Here is an 18,001-nt window from a genome sequence, read left to right on the forward strand (position 1 = left end):
AAGTCTGGTTCAATTTTACTCAATCCTGGTTGGAGTTGGCTAACAATAAGGCCACTAAGGGAGCCTTATTGTTTTTTTTTACCTCTATACTAAGTGATCAGAGGCAGAGTTTCTGCACCCTAGAGAAGGAATCCGGGAAGTTGCAAGGAATAGTTGGGGCAGGAGGGTATGGTTTCACTTCACTTTAAAATATGATGACTACAAACGTGTTTACTATCACCCCACTTGCATTCAGTTTGTTGGTTGCATGCATGGCCCAAACACTTGACTAATGCAGAGTGACTTGTGAGTAGTACATGCAGGTAATTTTCATGAAGGGCAATTCCAGCAATTTCTATTTTTGTTTCAGATTTTTAACATTTGTGGTGCCTGTTAGCTCTGGTAATGGGCTGATTAAATTATTCAGACTGGTCATTGTTTAAATAGATTTCCTTTTCTTTTTATTGATTAGATTATACAGAAGACTACTTTGTGTGTGAGTGAGAGGGAATGACAATAACACAGGTCAGTTCTGGCAGTGTGAAATAAGAAGAAAATGCTGGCAATGCACAGCACATCTGTTTCATTTGAAAAGGAAAAAGACTTTGGGGTGATTTTAAACCCCAAGAACGGATGGGTTGAGGGCGGGGGGGAGTTGGAAATAGTTGTTTTTTTGGGTCGTGATCCCAAAATTTTCAAACTTTGCATTCCCAGTGGGAAGCCTGTACTTTTACGCACCAACGGTAAACCCGGAAATAAAGCCGGGTTGCGGTCGCGACCCAAAAAACAACTGTTTTCAACTCCCACCCGCCCCCAACCCACCCGTTATGTATTTCCAGAAATTTCTGTTTTTTATTTTAGATCTCCAGTATTTTTCTTCAATTATTAGTTCCGGCAATGTGCTGGACTTGCAAATTTGAAGCTGTATTTATCAAACCACAATTTTTTAAAAATTGTCATCTTGAAATAGACTAGTCCGTGCGCAGCATCATCCTACTTCCTTAGGAATCGGGTGGCTGGGTCACTTATTCCTGTACAGATTCCACCATCCTCCCTCTGATCAGTTGACCATGAGCCTCGTGTTGCTGTGCCGTAGAATTCAGTACAGTAAGGTTTTCTACCTTGTGAATCTGACCAACGAGTGGCAACAGTTGGCGAAGTGAAGTGTTGAGCAGCTATGTGGTTTGAACTTTCCACCCCTGGATTGTGAAATGGATATTCTACATGGGTTTGAAATCAATCTAGACTGATTGTCAGACAGGTCTCCTCTCTGACCAGCGTGAGTATCCCAAGTGAAAAGTTTGGCAGTTCTAAGTGTTGTGAGTTCACCACACAAATGGCCAATGATTGAACACTAAACTGTTAGTCTGGCTGAGAGAACAGGAAAAATGTCTGCGGTTTGAGCTCAGGCATGTTGGGACAGAATAGAGGGAATGTTAGTTTTGTGGGTCTTTACTCTAGATGTTTTCCTTGAGTTCAGTGCTTCAGACCATTCCTATAGGCACGCCCTCACTTCCTATGACAGAATGTGCCTTTAATTGCTCAATATCTAGGCAATGAATGGCCAGCCCAAGGATCATACAGAAAATGTTGATCATCACTGTACTGCTACTGTGTCTTTCTTCACTTTGGAAGGCAGTAAAATAAACATTCCACTACACCGTTTTGCTAGTGGTTATGCTATATCTTTATAAAACACTGGTTAGGCCTCAGCTGGTGTATTGTGTTCCAATTCTCGGCACCACATTTTAGGAAGGATGTCAAGGCCCTAGAGAGGGTGCAGGAGAGATTTACTAGAATAGTACCAGGGATAAGGGACTTCAGTTATGTGGAGAGATTGGAGAAGCTAGGGTTGTCCTTAGAACAGAGAAGGTTCATAGAATGATTACAGCACAGAAGGAGGCCATTCGGCCCATCGAGCCCGTGCCGGTTCTTTGTAAGAGCAATCCTGGTAGTCACATTCCCTCGGTCTTTGCCTGAAGCCCTGCAAATTTTTTCCCTTCCAGTATTTATCCAATTTCTTTTTGTAAGCCACGATTGAATGTGCTCCCACCACCCTTTCAGGCAGCTCATTCCAGATCATGACTACTCGCTATGTAAAAAAGCTTTTCCTCATGTCGCCTTTGGTTCTTTTGCCAATCACCTTAAATCTCTGTCCTCTGGTTCTTGATCCTTCCGCCAATGGGAACAGTTTGTCATGATTTACTTTATCTAAACCCTTCATGATTTTGAACTTCTATCAAATCTTCTCTCAACATTCTCTGCTCTTAAGGAGAACAACCCCAGCTTCTCCAGCCTATCCACATAACTGAAGTCCCTCATCCCTGGAACCATTCTAGTAAATCTTTTCTGCACCCTCTCTAAGGCCTTCACATCCTGAAGTGCGGTGCCCAGAATTGGACACAATACTCCAGTTGTGGCCGAACCAGAGATTTTTTTATAAAGGTTCAACATAACTTCCTTGCTTTTGTACTCTATGCCTCTATTTATAAAGCCCAGGATCCCGTATGCTTTTTTAACCGCTTTCTCAACCTGTCCTGCTACCCTCAAAGATTTGTGCGCATAAACCCCCAGGTCTTTCTGTTCCAGCACCCGCTTTAGAATTGTACCATTTAGTTTATATTGCCTCTCCTGATTCTTCCTGCCAAAATGTATCACTTCACACTTCTCTGCGTTAAATTTCATCTGCTGTGTGTCCGACCATTCCAACAGCCTGTCTATGTCCTCTTGAAGTCTATTACTATCCTCCTCAGTGTTTACTACACTTACAAGTTTTGTGTCATCTGCAAATTTTGAAACTGTGCCCTGTACACCCAAGTCTAATTCATTAATATATATCAAAAAAAGCAGTGGTCCTAATACCAACCCCTGGGAAACACCACTTTATTCTTCCCTCCAGTCCGAAAAACAACCGTTCACCACTACTCTCTGTTTCCTGTCACTTGTCAATTTCGTATCCATGTTGCCGCTGCCCCTTTTATTCCATGGGCTTCAAATTTGCTGACAAGTCTATTATGTGGCATTTTATCAAACGCCTTTTGAAAGTCCATATACACTTAAGGGGAGATTTGATAGAGGTGTTCAAAATCATGAACGGTTTTGATGGAGTAAATAAGGAGAAACTGTTTCCAGTGGCAGAAGGGTCAGTAACCAGAGGACACAGATTTAAGGTGATTTGCAAAAGAGCCAGAGGCGACATGAGGAAACATTTTTTTACGGAGTGAGTAGTAATGATCTACAATGCGCTGCCTGAAAGGGTGGTGGAAACAGATTCAATAATAACTTTCAACAGGGAATGGGATAAATACTTGAAGGGAAAAATTTACAGGGCTATGGGGAAAGAGCAGGGGGAATGGGACTAATTGGATAGCTCTTTCAAAGAGCCGGCACAGGCACGATTGGGCGAATTGCCTCCTCCTGTGCTGTACCTACTTTGAAACCGTGCCTTAGGCTATAAACTATCACACAGATTTATTAAGCAGTAAATGGATGTGAACAGAAGTAATGACACACTATAGATTTGCAGTAGTTACTGGCTTAATATCCTTAAATTAGAACATAACAGCATGTGCTAAATTACATTGTAAACTAGGCTGGACACATCATCCCTTAATATTAACCTTTCTGTGGCAGTTTGTTGCTGTCCCTGGAGTGGCTCTGGTAGCTTTGCTTAGCTTATTCATTTTAGGAAGACAGGCTGAGCGACATTTTTGGAAAATAGATTACCTGGGCAAAGGAAGTTTAAATATATGTCTCTTGCATTCCAAAAGAGTTGCCAATCAAAATTAAATTACAAATAAAACCCAGAAGATGCTTGTATTTCAAGTGAATGGCATGGTCCCTCCCTTGAACACCTGCCAGACACATCCTCTGTATTCTGGGGCTATGATATCAGAACAAACTGGGCCATTTCCTGAATGAACCTGGATTTTCACCCAATATGTATTATGACAGAAAGAAAGAAGTCTGTGCTAAAAATTGTGTCATTTTTGTGACATCCATTTTTCTTTTACTTGTTCCTGGCATTTAGGCAATGCTAACAAGGCAGCATTTATTGCCCAGAGAAGGTATAACTTTGTAACTGCTGGTAGCGATTGTTTGTGCAACTGAGTGGCTTGCTGGACTATTTCAGAGGGCATTAAGAGTCAATAACATGGTGTGGGCCAGTCATGTCAGTCCAGATCAGATGGACATGAAAGACATTCATGAACCAATTGGATTTTTATAACAGTCTGATAACTTTCATAGTCATTGTTTCTAGTGCTTGACACAAATTACCAGATTTGTTGAATTTAGTTTCACAATTTACCATGCTGGGATTTGATATCACAACCGCTGGGTTGATAGGCCAGTATCATAAACACTACAGTACAGTAACCCTGCACACATTCTGTGTTGAACCTAATGTAGGTGATGTGCTTGGTGCAGATGCTGGAAACCCAAAATAGAAGATCGCCTCATTTACCAGAATTAGCAAGTGGTTAATAACCTGGACTGTGATCATTGTATAGTTTAGTATTGTAACCGAGGCCAGGGTCAAAAAATAACTGTGTGTATGCAAGACTTTCGAGGAGCAGACTTTGGACGTACGAAATTAGAGAGGATTGAATGGGAACTGGAAATAGAAGATTGAACTGAAGAAAATGAGATGTACTTAAGGGTTTGGCAATAGATAGCAAAATTATAATATTTTTAAAAAGGAGATGGACCCAAATCCTGGAGCTTGAGACCGATTACCCTGACATTTGTCCTGGGGGAAATATAGAGCATTTTACAGGATTTTATCAGTGTTTCTCTAAAGAGCACAGTGGTGTAGTTCTATAGATTTAGAAGTCAGTTGAAAATATATATACAGTTGATAATAGCTTTCATGTGAAACCTTTTCTCAAAAAGTTTCTTAAATTCATCTTCCAGCTCATTTCAAAGTTATACACTTCAACAGTTTTACTGAGAAAAATTAATACACTTCCTTTAAACCTTGATTTTGAATTTTAGAGTACAAACAAAGGAAAGCACAGGACCTATAATCACCTTTTATCTTTCTCTTTCTCTGAACTAGGCTTTCTCCTGAAAGTTAAAGTTAAGCACCTGTTGATAGTTTGGATGTGAAACATTACCTGGAAAAATGTTTTTAAATTAATTCTTTGGCTTGTTTTCAAATAATTCAGAAAACATAGAAAACCCTGTTGCAGCTTATGGAAAGACACAATTCAGGTTATAGACTGGGAGGATCATATTGATAGACCCTGGGAAATTCTGCACATGCTCAGACTGACATCCTGGGAATTGAAGCTGACAAGATTAACAGCTGGAGGAAAACATCAATAAAGGTAAAGAGAGATTTAAACAGCAATTTTGTACATAAATTTAATTATCCTATTGTGAAAATCTGTAATTTTTATTATGTTAGAAATGTTATATTGAACCTGGATATCTGACTTTGTGCAAAAAGTAAAATGGTGGACGAATGGTGAGCAATTTGATCAGTTCAGTAGATTCTTGTCCAAAGGGAGAACAGCATCCACGACACCACACAACCCTGCCACGGCAACCTCTGCAAGACATGCCAGATCATCGACACTAATACCACCATCACACGAGAGGACACCACCCACCAGGTACATGGTTCATACTCCTGTGACTCGGCCAACGTTGTCTACCACATACGTTGCAGGAAAGGATGCCTCAGAGCATGGTACATTGGCGAGACCATGCAGACACTGCGACAACGGATGAACGGACACCGCGCAACAATCGCCAGACAGGAGGGTTCCCTCCCAGTCGGGGAACACTTCAGCAGTCAAGGACATTCAGCCACCGATCTTCGGGTAAGCGTTCTCCAAGGCGTCCTTCGAGACACACGACAACGCAAAATCGTCGAGCAGAAGTTGATAGCCAAGTTCCGCACCCATGAGGACGGCCTCAACCGGGATCTTGGGTTCATGTCACGCTACACGTAACCCCACCAGCAAAAGGGAAAAAAAAGTTATCGGTTTTTAATATTCTCTCTCTCTCTTTGCCATTTGGGTCTCTCTCTTTCTCTCTGTCTGTGTAATTGACACAATGTATATTCAGTGTACTGGGACGTACTGTTCTCCATGACTGGCCTGTTTGAACAACAACGATACCTTTTGATTGGCGTGATGCTGTCCCAGCCTAATATAAGATATGCGATTTGAGAACCTTCCACTCATTGACGTGACGAAGGGGATAATCTCCGAAAGCTTGTGATTTTCAAATAAAATTGTTGGACTATAACCTGGTATTGTAAGATTCCTTACTCTAGATATAAAGACCAGCATTCCATTAGCCTTCTTGATTATTTTCTGCACCTGTTCATGACACTTCAATGATTTATGTACCTGAACCCCGAAGTCCCTTTGGACATCCACTGTTTTTAACTTTTTTCTATTTAGAAAGTACCCTGCTCTTTCCTTTTTTGATCCAAAGTGGATGACCTCACATTTGTCTACATTGAATTCCATTTGCCACAGTTTTGCCCATTCACCTAATCTATCAATATCGCTTCGTAATTTTATGTTTTCATCTACACTGCCTACAGTGCCACCAATCTTTGTGTTATCAGCAAACTTAGATATGAGACTTTCTATGCCTTCATCTAAGTCGTTAATAAATGTTGTGAATAATTGAGGCCCCAAGACAGATCCCTGCGGGACTCCACTAGTCACATCCTGCCAATGTGAGTACCTACCCATTATCCCTACTCCCTGTCGCCTTTCGCTCAGCCAACTTCCAAACCAAGTCCGTACTTTTCCCTCGATTCCATGGGCTTCTAACTTAGCTAACAGTCTCTTATGTGGGACCTTATCAAATGCCTTCTGGAAGTCCATATAAATAACATCCATTGACATATCCCCGGAGAAATGGTGCAAATGGTTAAAATTGGCCGTTTCCACCAGTTCTTCAGGGTTCCCATTGATCTTGTGCCAAAGTTATGTCAGCAGATCGAGAGAACCCTGCAGAAATTTTCTCCCACCACTTCTCTTAGCCTTTGCTCTAGTGCAAGTAGTCATAGTATCAAATAGGTTCCATTTATAATTCCCTGGACTCTTAGCAAGCCTGCAAGATAGTAAAAGTTCTCTGCCCTGTCCACCTGGTGTCCCCCTTCAACTGGGAAACATGAGATCAGTCACTTGCTTTATGCAGGTGGACAGATGTCCTCTGTGGTGGCCTGGTAGGGTCCTGTTTGCATGGAAGCTTCATGTCCTTGTGATCTTCACAACCAGAGGAAGAAAGGAAGAGCACGCATTTATATAGCTCCTTTCACAACCTCTAGATATCCCGAGTGCTTTATAGCTAATTAAGTACTTTTGAGTGTGTACTCCCCTGCTCTATTTTGAATACTGCCATCTGAGAGGACAGTTTAACATCTCATCTTAAAGTCACCATCTCTGACAGTGTAGCACTCCCTCAATACTGCACTGTAGTGTCAGCCTAGATTATATGCTCAAATCCCTGGATTGGGACTTGAACCCACAACCTTCTGACTCAGAGGGGAGAGTGCTACCGACTGAGCCACGGAACCATCCCAGTCCTGAGATTTCTGTAAGTCAGTCTGTAACAGATGGAACAGCTCAGTCACTGCCTCTGCAGTGAAACAAAGACAGGTCTCCTCTCTCAGACCCAGGTCGGAATGGAGTGGTCTGCAAACACAGACCCCTGGGTATTAATAGGAGTGAACATGCAGCTTGAGATGCAGGTAGATCTGAAGATGTCTTGCCTTCGTGAGCTGGACCTGCTCATCCAATTAATGCAGCACTATGAGAACAACCAAAGGGATTCCCATCCTCCTCATTTTGTTTGATGTAACTTGTAATCGAGTAGTGATTGCCAAGACCTCCGAAAAGTGCTGACTAGCGAAGTGAGGGCATTAGAAAAAAAAAGCAGAAATATAAGAGGGCAAATAAACTATGCAGGAAATATATTTGTGAGACTCCTGGATCCCCAAATTGCACATCATAATATGTAGCACGCAATGATTCAGATGCATGAGTCACGGCCAGTGACTCTCTCCATCATCCACAGAGCCTTCTAACTTTTGGTCTCTTGTGTAAATAGAATACGGGTTTTCACACCTGAGGCAGGGGTCCCAGATGTGTATCCACTGACTCCTGACTTTTCAGTGTCTTAGTTCCTGAATCGTAAATACTGCATCCTTTTGACATCTTTCTTTTCTTTCCCTCACCCTTCCAGTTAAACGTGTCCATTTTCTGAAAACAAATCCTAACATTGTTTTCACTGAGTATGTCTAACCAACAACAACTTTCATTTATATAGCGCCTTTAACATAGTAAAATGTACCATGGTGCTTCATGGGAGTGTTACAAAACAAAATTTGTCATCGAACCAAAGTGCTTTTAGGGTCATCACTTTTCCACCTCTAAGGAAATGGTTAATCAGATTACCCTGAAATCTATTAATGTTATGCTACTATTGATTTCTCTTTATATTATAATAATATTAATAAGAATATAAGAAATAGGAGCAGGAGTAGGAGAAGCCCCTCGACACTGCTCCGTCATTCAATACGATCATGGCTGATCTTCTACCTCAACTCCACTTTCCTGCCCTATCCCTATATTCCTTGATTCCCTTCGTGTTCTAAAATCTATCGATCTCAGTTTTGAATATACTCAATGACTGAGCATCCTCAGCCCTCTGGGATAGAGAATTCCAAAGATTCACAACCCTCTGAGTGAAGAAATTTTTCCCCATTTCAGTCCTAAATGGCCGACCCCTTATCTTGAGACTATGACCCCAAGTTCTAGACTCTCCAGCCAGGGGAAACAGTCTCTAAGCATCTACCCTGTCAAACCCTGTGAGAATTTTATATGTTTCAATGAGATCACCCCTCATTATTCTTAAACTCCAGAGAAGATCGGCCCATTCTACTCAATCTCTCCTCATAGGATAACCCTCTCATCCCAGGAATCAATCTAGTGAACCTTCATTGCACCCCTTCTAAGGCAAGTATATCCTTCCTTAGGTAAGGATAAACTGTACACAGTACTCCAGGTGTGGTCTCTCCAAAGCCCTATATAATTGCAGTAAGACTTCCTTACTCTTGTACTCCAACCCACTTGCAATAAGGGCCAACATGCCATTTGCATTCCTAATTGCCTGCTGTACCTGATTGTACCGAAAGTGGATAATTTCACATTTCTTCACATTATACTCCATCTGCCACCTTCTTGCCCAATCACTTAATCTGTCTACATCCCTTTGCATCCTCCTCACAGCTTTTTCCCATCTAGCTTTGTATCCTCAGCAAACTTGGATACATTACACTCGGTCCCCTCATCTAAGTCATTAATATAGATTGTAAATAGCTGAGGCCCAAGCACCGATCCTTGCGGCACCCCACTAGTTACAGCCTGCCAACCTGAGAATGACCCGTTTATTACTACTCTCTGTTTTCTGTCTGTCAACCAATCCTCTATCCATGCTAATATATTACCCCCAATCCTATCAGCCCTAATCTTGTGTAACAACCTCTTGTGTGGCACCTTATCGAATGCCTTTTGAAAATCCAAATATACCACATCGACTGGTTCCCCCTTTTCTACCCTGTTAGTTAAAATTCTAATAAATTTATCAAACATGATTTCCCGTCCATAAAACCATGTTGACTCTGTCTAATTATATCGGGGCAGAATTACTCACTTGTGAATGCCGTTCCTCAATGGTGTCCTTTGTCTCAGCCGGTGAATCAATGGAGTAAGTTCACGCATTTGCACACGCGCACTAAAACCGGAAATTGTGAACGTGCTCTTATTGGTTTGCCGGCGATTTGACAGCAGTGAATTAAAGGGGAATCGCACACTGCAATCAGTGAAATCACTGAAAAATCGTAAACTTACCCATCTTCCCATCTGGAACATAACTACTTACACCACCAAAAGGTACGCTGAAAAATACCAGCTCTACACTACTTTTTAAAAGCACCATGACTCTTAATGACTGCCAAAACAACTAAAAATTAAATTTTAAAAATGTGGAGTCTCATATTACTCGTTATTGTAATTTTTTGGTCATTAAAATAATTTTTAAAAATTAAACAGTTTAAAAAATTTTTTTTTTACTTTTCACTTCTGTCTCTTTAATTTAATTAAATTACTTCTTTCACTTTTTATATAAAAAAAATTAAAATTTTTATTTAAAATGACTTGCAGAATATTACTTTAAATGAATGAAGTCTGCTTGCCCACTTGTGGGCGTGACTTCTCTTCCTGACAGATTTTGTGGGCGTGTCTTCCATTATCACAGACATTTCCCGTGCGAATCAATCCGCGCTGTCCAGAGGCTGGGTTGATGTCCCGCATTTTTTGGAAACTTCCAAATCACGCAAGCCTACGCCACGGAGCCCGCAGTGAGTAAATTCGTACATTTAATTCACAGGAGTGGCCGCGAGCATTGCCACGCTGCTCTGAGCAAGTTCGGGCTTGTTATGATTTTCTAAGTGCCCTGTTACCATGTCCCTAATGATAGATTCCAGCATTTTCCTTACTACTGTTGTCAGGCTAACTGGTCTATAATTCCCGGTTTTCTCTCTTCCCTCCTTTCTTGAATAGCGGGGTTACATTTGCTACCTTCCAATCCGCTGGGACCGTTCTAGAATCTAGGGAATTCTGGAAGATCAAAACCAATGTATCCACTATCTTTACAGCCGCCCCTTTTAAAACCCTAGAATGGAGGCCATCTGGTCCAGGGGATTTGTCGGCTTTTAGTCTCATTAATTTCTCCAGTACTTTTTCTTTACTAATATTAATTACTATAAGTTCCTCACTCTCATTAGATCCTTGGTTCGCCACAATTTCTCCTGTCTCTGCTTCTAAGGGACCCACGTTTTTTATGCTACTCTCTTCCTTTTTACACAGAAGCTCTTACAATCTGTTTTTATATTTCTTGCTCGTTTACTCTCATATTCAATTTTCTCCCTCTTTATCAATTTCTTGATCAGCCTTTGTTGATTTCTAAAACCCTCCTAATCTTCAGGCTTACTACTCTTTTTGGCAACATTATAAGCCTCTTCTTTTAATCTAATACTATCCTTAACTTCACTAGTTAGCCACGGGTTGGATCACTTTTCCCGTTGAGTTTTTATTCCTCAAGGGCATGTATAAACGTTGAGAATTATGAATTATTTCTTTAGATGTTCACCATTGCTTATTTTTTTTTATTTGTTCATGGGATGTGGGCGTCGCTGGCGAGGCCGGCATTTATTGCCCATCCCTAATTGCCCTTGAGAAGGTGGTGGTGAGCCACCGCCTTGAACCGCTGCAGTCCGTGTGGTGACGGTTCTCGCACAGTGCTGTTAGGAAGGGAGTTCCAGGATTTTGACCTAGCGACGATGAAGGAACGGCGATATATTTCCAAGTCGGGATGGTGTGTGACTTGGAGGGGAACGTGCAGGTGGTGCTGTTCCCATGTGCCTGCTGCTCTTGTCCTTCTAGGTGGTAGAGATCGCGGATTTGGGAGGTGCTGTTGAAGAAGCTGCAGTGCTTCCTGTGGATGGTACACATTGCAGCCACTGTGCGCCGGTGGTGAAGGGAGTGAATGTTTAGGGTGGTGGATGGGGTGCCAATCAAGCAGGCTGCTTTATCGAATTGGCTGAAGACTGGCTTCTGTGATGGTGGGGATATCGGGAGGAGGCCGAGATGGATCATCGACTCGGCACTTCTGGCTGAAGATGGTTGCAAATGCTTCAGCCTTGTCTTTTGCACTCACGTGCTGGACTCCGCCATCATTGAGGATGGGGATGTTTGCAGAGCCTTCTCCTCCCGTTAGTTGTTTAATTATCTACTGTCATATCTTTTAATCTAATTTCCCAAACTACCTTAGCCAACTCGCTCCTCATACCTACGTGATTGGCTTTGTTTAAATTTAAGACCTTAGTTTCAGACTTAACTACAGTACTCTCAAACTCAATATAAAATTCTGTCATATTATGATCACTCTACCTCAGAGGATCTTGTATTATAAGATTACTAATTAACCCTGTCTCATTACACAATACTAGATCTAAAATAGCCAGCTCCCTAGTTGGTTCCTTGACATATTGTTCTAGAAAACTGTCTCAAATGCATTCGCCAATTTGGTGTGCCCAGTGTATATGAAGATTAAAGTCCCCAACGATTATTGTATTACCCTCGTTACATGCTCCGCTAATTTCCTGGCTTATACTCTGTCTAACACTGTAACTACTGTTAGGGGGCCTGTAAACTACTCCTACCAGTGTTTTGTGCTCCTTGTTATTTCTTAGCTCCACCCATACTGTTCCTGCGTCCTGATTTTCTGAGCGAAGATCCTTTCTCTCTACTGCCTTTATCTCATCCTTTATTATCAGGGCTATTCCCCCCTTTTCCATTTTGCCTATCTTTTCTAAAAGTCAAGTACCCTGGAATATTTAGTTCCCAACCTTGGTCACCCTGCAATCATATCTCAGTAATGGTTACTGGATCAAACCCATTTGTCTCTATTTGTACCATTAATTTATCTATCTTGTTATGAATGCTTTGTGCATTCAGATATAATGCCTTTAATTTTAACTTTTTACAATTTTCCCTAATGTGACCTTAGTCACTAATACCGTATTACCTTTGTTAAACTTTCTGTCCCTTCCTGTCACACTCTGCTTGTTTTTTATCCAAATTGCTACTCTGCTCTACAGCCTTGACTTTTCTCTTTAGACTTATAAATTAATCTTGTACTTCCCTGTTTAACAGGCAAAGGTTAATGTCAATTTCAAGCACCACTGGGCTGTTAGGCCAGGACTGACCCTACAGCAATGGTCAATTTCAGGATGAAGTAATAAGAGGCTTAATTAAAAATGTGCCATTGTATGCTGAATCATTTGATAATGGTCTGGGAAAACAGTTAGATCGGCAAAGGAAAACATCTGGGCATGCATTACATAGAATGTATAGCACAGAAACAGGCCATTCGGCGCAACTGGTCCATGCTAGTGCTTATGCTGCACACCCTAACCCTATCAGCATAACCTTCTTTTCCTTTCGCTCTCGTGTCCTTATCTAGCTTCCCCGTCAACGCATCTCATTAAAGTATAACTGTTAAAATCTTCTGTTGTGATTACCTTCATGTTAATTTTTACTGAGGACCATTTTAATCCTTTGGGTCTGGATTATTCCCCCTTCTCCAACTGGAGCTTCTAAAATCTCTGCACATAACTGAAGTCTCTCATGCCTGGTATCACCCTGGTAAACCTCCTCTGTACCCTCTCTAAGGTCTTGACATCCTTCTGAAAGTGTGGTGCCCAGAGTTGTACACAATATCTCAGCTGAGGCCTAACCAGTGACTTGTAAAGGTTTAGTATGACAACCTTGTTTTTGTAGTCAATGTCCCTATTTACAAAGCCAAGTATCCCATTTGCTTTCTTAACCACCTTATCAACTTGCCCTGCCAAATTCACAAAGATTTGTGAATATCTACCCCCAGGTCCCTCTGTTTTTGCAAACAGTGCCACTGCACAGGTCCCTGGGCTTTATAGGATGCAGAAGTAGCAGGCAACATGACACAGCCAGCTCTGACCTTCCTTTTTATGTGTGCCAAGATCACATGGTTTTCCCAGACACAATCAAACGAGACTGTACTGGGCCTCAGCTTTTTCCATACATATTAATGACCTGGATGAAGGAATAAAAAGTTGTATATCCAAGTTTGCTGATAACACCAAGTCAGGAGACACAGAAGTTCTGTAGTTGGGAGCAGGAAGTTTCAAAGGGGCATAGACAGATTAAGTGAGTGGGCAAAACTGTGGCAGATGGAGTATAATGCTGGGAAGTGTGAGGTCATCCACTTTGGATCCAAGGAAGATAAATCAGGATATTTTCTAAACGGCGAGAGACCTTGGTCAGACCCCACTGGAGTACCGCATTTAGTTTTGGGCAGTGCACCTCAAAAAGGATATACTGGCCTCAGAGGGGGTACAGCGGAGATTTACCAAAATGATACCAGGACTTAAAGGGTTAAAATACGTGGACAGTTACATAAACATGACTTCTATTCCCTTGAGTTCAGAAGGTTGAGGGGTGATCTGATCGAGGTGCTTAAAATTATAAAAAGATTCAATAGGGGAGACACAGAGAAACTATTTCCTCTGGTGGGGGAAATCCAGAATAAGGGGGCACAATCTTAAAATTAGAGCTTGGCCATTTAGGAGTGAAATCAAGAATCAATTTTTCACACAAAAGGTAGGAAAAATCTGGAATCCCCTTCCCCAAAAGGCTGTGGATGCTGAGACAAATTGAAATTTTAAAAATGAGGTCGACAATTTTTTTTATTAAAGGTACCAAGGTATATGGATCAAAGGTGGGTAAATAGATTTGAGGTACAGATCAGCCATGATCTAACTGAATGGTGGAATGCACTCGAGGGTCTGAATGGCCTCCTTTGCCTATGTTTAATATCTGTTGTGTGTGGAGAATCCTAGATCAAGAAGAAAACTTGTTTTATCTCATTAAGTATGTATTCTGATTATAACAATAATGTTAAGATGTTGCAGCACTCTTCAAAAGAGTTAACAGATTTTTAAAAATGCAAATGTTTCTCTTTTAATGAGCCAGGAAAGTACTGAAGAGTATTTAGTCACAGGATAAAATTAGAGAACCTCCTTTATTTAACCAAGAAACACAACTCTTAAGCATTTTGGGAGCTGATTAAAGAGAAAGTCTAAGGTTCTAAAACACTTTCATGTGGTTAGAAACAATTACTGGAATGTTAACTTTTGTACAGAAGTTCTGCAGAGGCTAATTAATCGCAAGTCTTTTATGGCAAATTATTGCTGATCTGACTAAGTCACAGTTACATAAAGAGGAGGAACTTTTGTATGAAGATGTTACAAACCTTACAATTCTTCATAAAAATTCAGTTAAAGACGATCAGCATTAACGGTCAGCTGATAGCAAAGAAATGAGGCTGATTTAATAAAGCTTTACTTTGCGATGTCTAATGTAAGGACCGCTAATCAATTGATGCAAGCCCTGTCAAACCTTGTTCAATATAAATTGAGACAAAGTTTTGTATTGAATCCAAGTTCAAATAGGGCTCCATCTGTCATCTTTTATGGATTCTAACTTTCAAATCTGTCTATAATTAATAACAGTGATGTGACTTTGATTAATTACCTTTGACTCTATCAATAGTAACAAAGTTTGTACCTGTAACTGAACATTCAAAAGAGACAACTTGATTGTCCAATTGATCCAATTGATCACATTTACTTACTTAAAAAGCTAGTTGGTCTTGTGTGACGTCCCTCAGGGACAAAAATAAAAGTGTCTCCTTTTCTGTAACTATGTGGGAATTTTAACTTTTTCCTCCTCCCCCCCCAATGACGGGTGGGAAAGGATTGGGGAGGGTGGGTTAAATCGGTAAATTTGTGAAACCTGACCCCAAGCCGCCGTGAACGCATTTACTTCCAGTTTAACCGCGGCGGGTTTGGGGGTGTCCGAGTAACCCGCTCTGGAGAGGCGGGTCCATCGTTATAATGGGCCGGAACTTACTCTGACCAGCGTGGCAGAGCTGTCCGCACATCCTGTGGACAAACACCACGAGAAAACTTACCTCGTGGTCTCCGATGTCCACTTGCTCCCTTTTCCAATTTTTTAAAAAAGTTGTGAACTCAGTGCAGGTTCATTCGGATCTGATAGAGATGGTGGGAATGGGGAGCCCCGCCCACAGAATCTGCCAGGAAGAGAAGTCCTGCCCACAAGCAGGCAACTCGAAATCATTCCTTCACAGTTAACTTCTGCATGTTAGTTTAAACTAAAATTTAACATATCTTATAAAAAGCCAAGCAAATGATTTAATGTAATGAAACTTACAGAAGCTAAAAGTAAAAAAGAAAATTTAAAAAATTTTTACAATTTTTTAAAATCAAAAAACATTAAAATTTGACATTTAAAAAAAAAATTTTAAATTTAATTTTTTGTTGTTTCGCAGTCTTGCACTTTTAAAAAGTTGTGTAAGGCTGGTATTCTCCAGCGTATCTTTCGGTGGTGTAAGTATCTTCGTTCCAGCTGGGCAGACGGGTTGGTTTATGAACGTTGGATGATTTTATTGATTGTAGCGTAGGTGGCCCTTTAATTCGGACCCTGTGAAACTGCCGGTGAACCAATGGGAGCAAGTTCACGATTTCCTGGTTTTAGTGCGGGTTGGCGAACTTGCTCGGTTTGAGAGGGCGCTATTGATGAATGGCTTCCTCGGGGGAAATTTATGCCCCGTAATTTAAAAGATCTCTCAGATTTTGGGAGTGATTTGAATTTAATAGCTGTGGGCCGGGTTTCCCAGGGCTCAGGAAACCCGGCAACTTAAAGGGAGGCGGGAGCTGCCGGATCCAGCAGGTAAATGCTTTTAAAGCACAGCTTGTGGGCCAGGAGGAGCGGGAGTGCTTCCCCCAGCCCCTCAAGCAAATCTTCTGCTGGGATCTGCCCACCTTCCGAACCCCCCTGCCGACCCCCACCCCGCGACCTGCCGACCCCCAACCTGCGACCTGCCGACCCCCTCCCCACTACTCTGCCCCGATCGTTCCCTCCCTCCCTCCTCGCTGCTGTGCTCTGAGGACCCCCCCTCCCCCCCCCCCCCCCCCCCCCATGCTCCGATCTTTTCCAATTGCCGGGGACCATCCCCAAGGGTGTAAAAAAAATTGATGAGATCCTGCCGTTAAATTCGGCAGAACCTCTGCAGTCCCAACATTTCTGTGTTCCGTGACCGCAATGAAACGTCCTGCTCCCTCCCTGCCTCCCCATAAATATCGGGACCCAGATCTCTGTTCATTTCCTACACTAATTTCTTCTGTCTTCCTTTTGAAAAAAGAACTCATTAAGTAAGGAAAACTAAAGTTATTGGTAAGGGATAAATCAATTAAATTCTCCTTATATGGAGTTGTATTTTAACTTTTGTATAATTATATAAATGCAGAATTGTCACGTAGAGGGAGTACAAAAAATGTATAAAAATTGGCTGTTTGTGATATTTGGATTCATAAAGGCCTAAGACACTGAGCTCAGCGCTGTAACACATTTGAATCCCCAACCAGCCATCATCAGGTGTGGTGTAAATACTACCTTTTAAGTATTATTGCATGTGATACCTAAACCTATGATACCTGATTTTCAATGTTTAAGAAGCTTATTGATTCGAGGAGTAATTTATAAATAAAATCTCTCCTCTAACACAGCAGGCAGGCAAGTTGGTCTGGACTGCGGGATTTCTTCATGACAGACCCATTCAAAAACGTTCTGATCCCTATTGTGCTGCTCTAAGATTGACCAGCAGGAGGCAATGTGGGCGTGATAAAACTTCTGTGCAGCATATCGTCTGATTAAGGCAAAGACCCGAGAACTCACCCAGACGAGGTCGATGAATCCTGGTTACAGGAACTTCTGCAAACTTGTCGGGGGATAACAGCCGCCTTCTGCTTAGTTTACTGACTTACATCAAAGGTGGGGGGAGGGGGATGTTTAACCTCTGGTGGGATTCCTGAATTGATTGTAAACAAAGGCAGAGGGTGGCCAGTACTGCCACCCGCCACCCGCCTATTTGTGTGAAATGTTGAGTTTTGGCAGTGATGCCCAAAAAACTAGCTGTTGTAAATCAGCAAATAAACATTCATTTTTAATCATTAAGAAAAGTTTTGCACAAAATTCTTGCATAGAACAAATATTTTATCCAGGGTACCGTGCTTATTACAACGGTTCTCAACTTTGTTGGTGAAATAATAAAGAAAATGGTAAATTTATTGTCACTTAGAACTCGGAATGGGGAAGGCTGATAAATATCTGAAACGTTTATTGCTTACGGTATTTGAATAACCAAATGGAAGTAAATATCAATATATACTCATTTCAATTTTGTTTTTTTAAAAAATAAAACATTTTATTTTGCAGGAGATTGTGTGATACAATCATAATTGTCCACATTTTTCAGCTCATGGGTTTGGGGTTCCAGGCAGCAGACTGGACGCCTGCCTCCTGTCTGGCTG

General features: G+C 41.5%; 1 long non-coding RNA gene across 1 annotated transcript; it reads left to right on the forward strand.

Annotated features, from left to right (window-relative positions):
- Positions 1-451: 451 nt before the first annotated feature.
- LOC137300187 (uncharacterized) lies at positions 452-17,592 on the forward strand. Its single transcript, XR_010958042.1, has 3 exons — positions 452-504; positions 5,148-5,309; positions 17,198-17,592. It is a non-coding gene; the product is annotated as an uncharacterized lncRNA (long non-coding RNA).
- The last annotated feature ends 409 nt before the right edge of the window (positions 17,593-18,001 follow it).

Source organism: Heptranchias perlo, chromosome 30 (assembly GCF_035084215.1).
Source record: "Heptranchias perlo isolate sHepPer1 chromosome 30, sHepPer1.hap1, whole genome shotgun sequence".
Lineage (NCBI taxonomy): Eukaryota > Metazoa > Chordata > Chondrichthyes > Hexanchiformes > Hexanchidae > Heptranchias > Heptranchias perlo.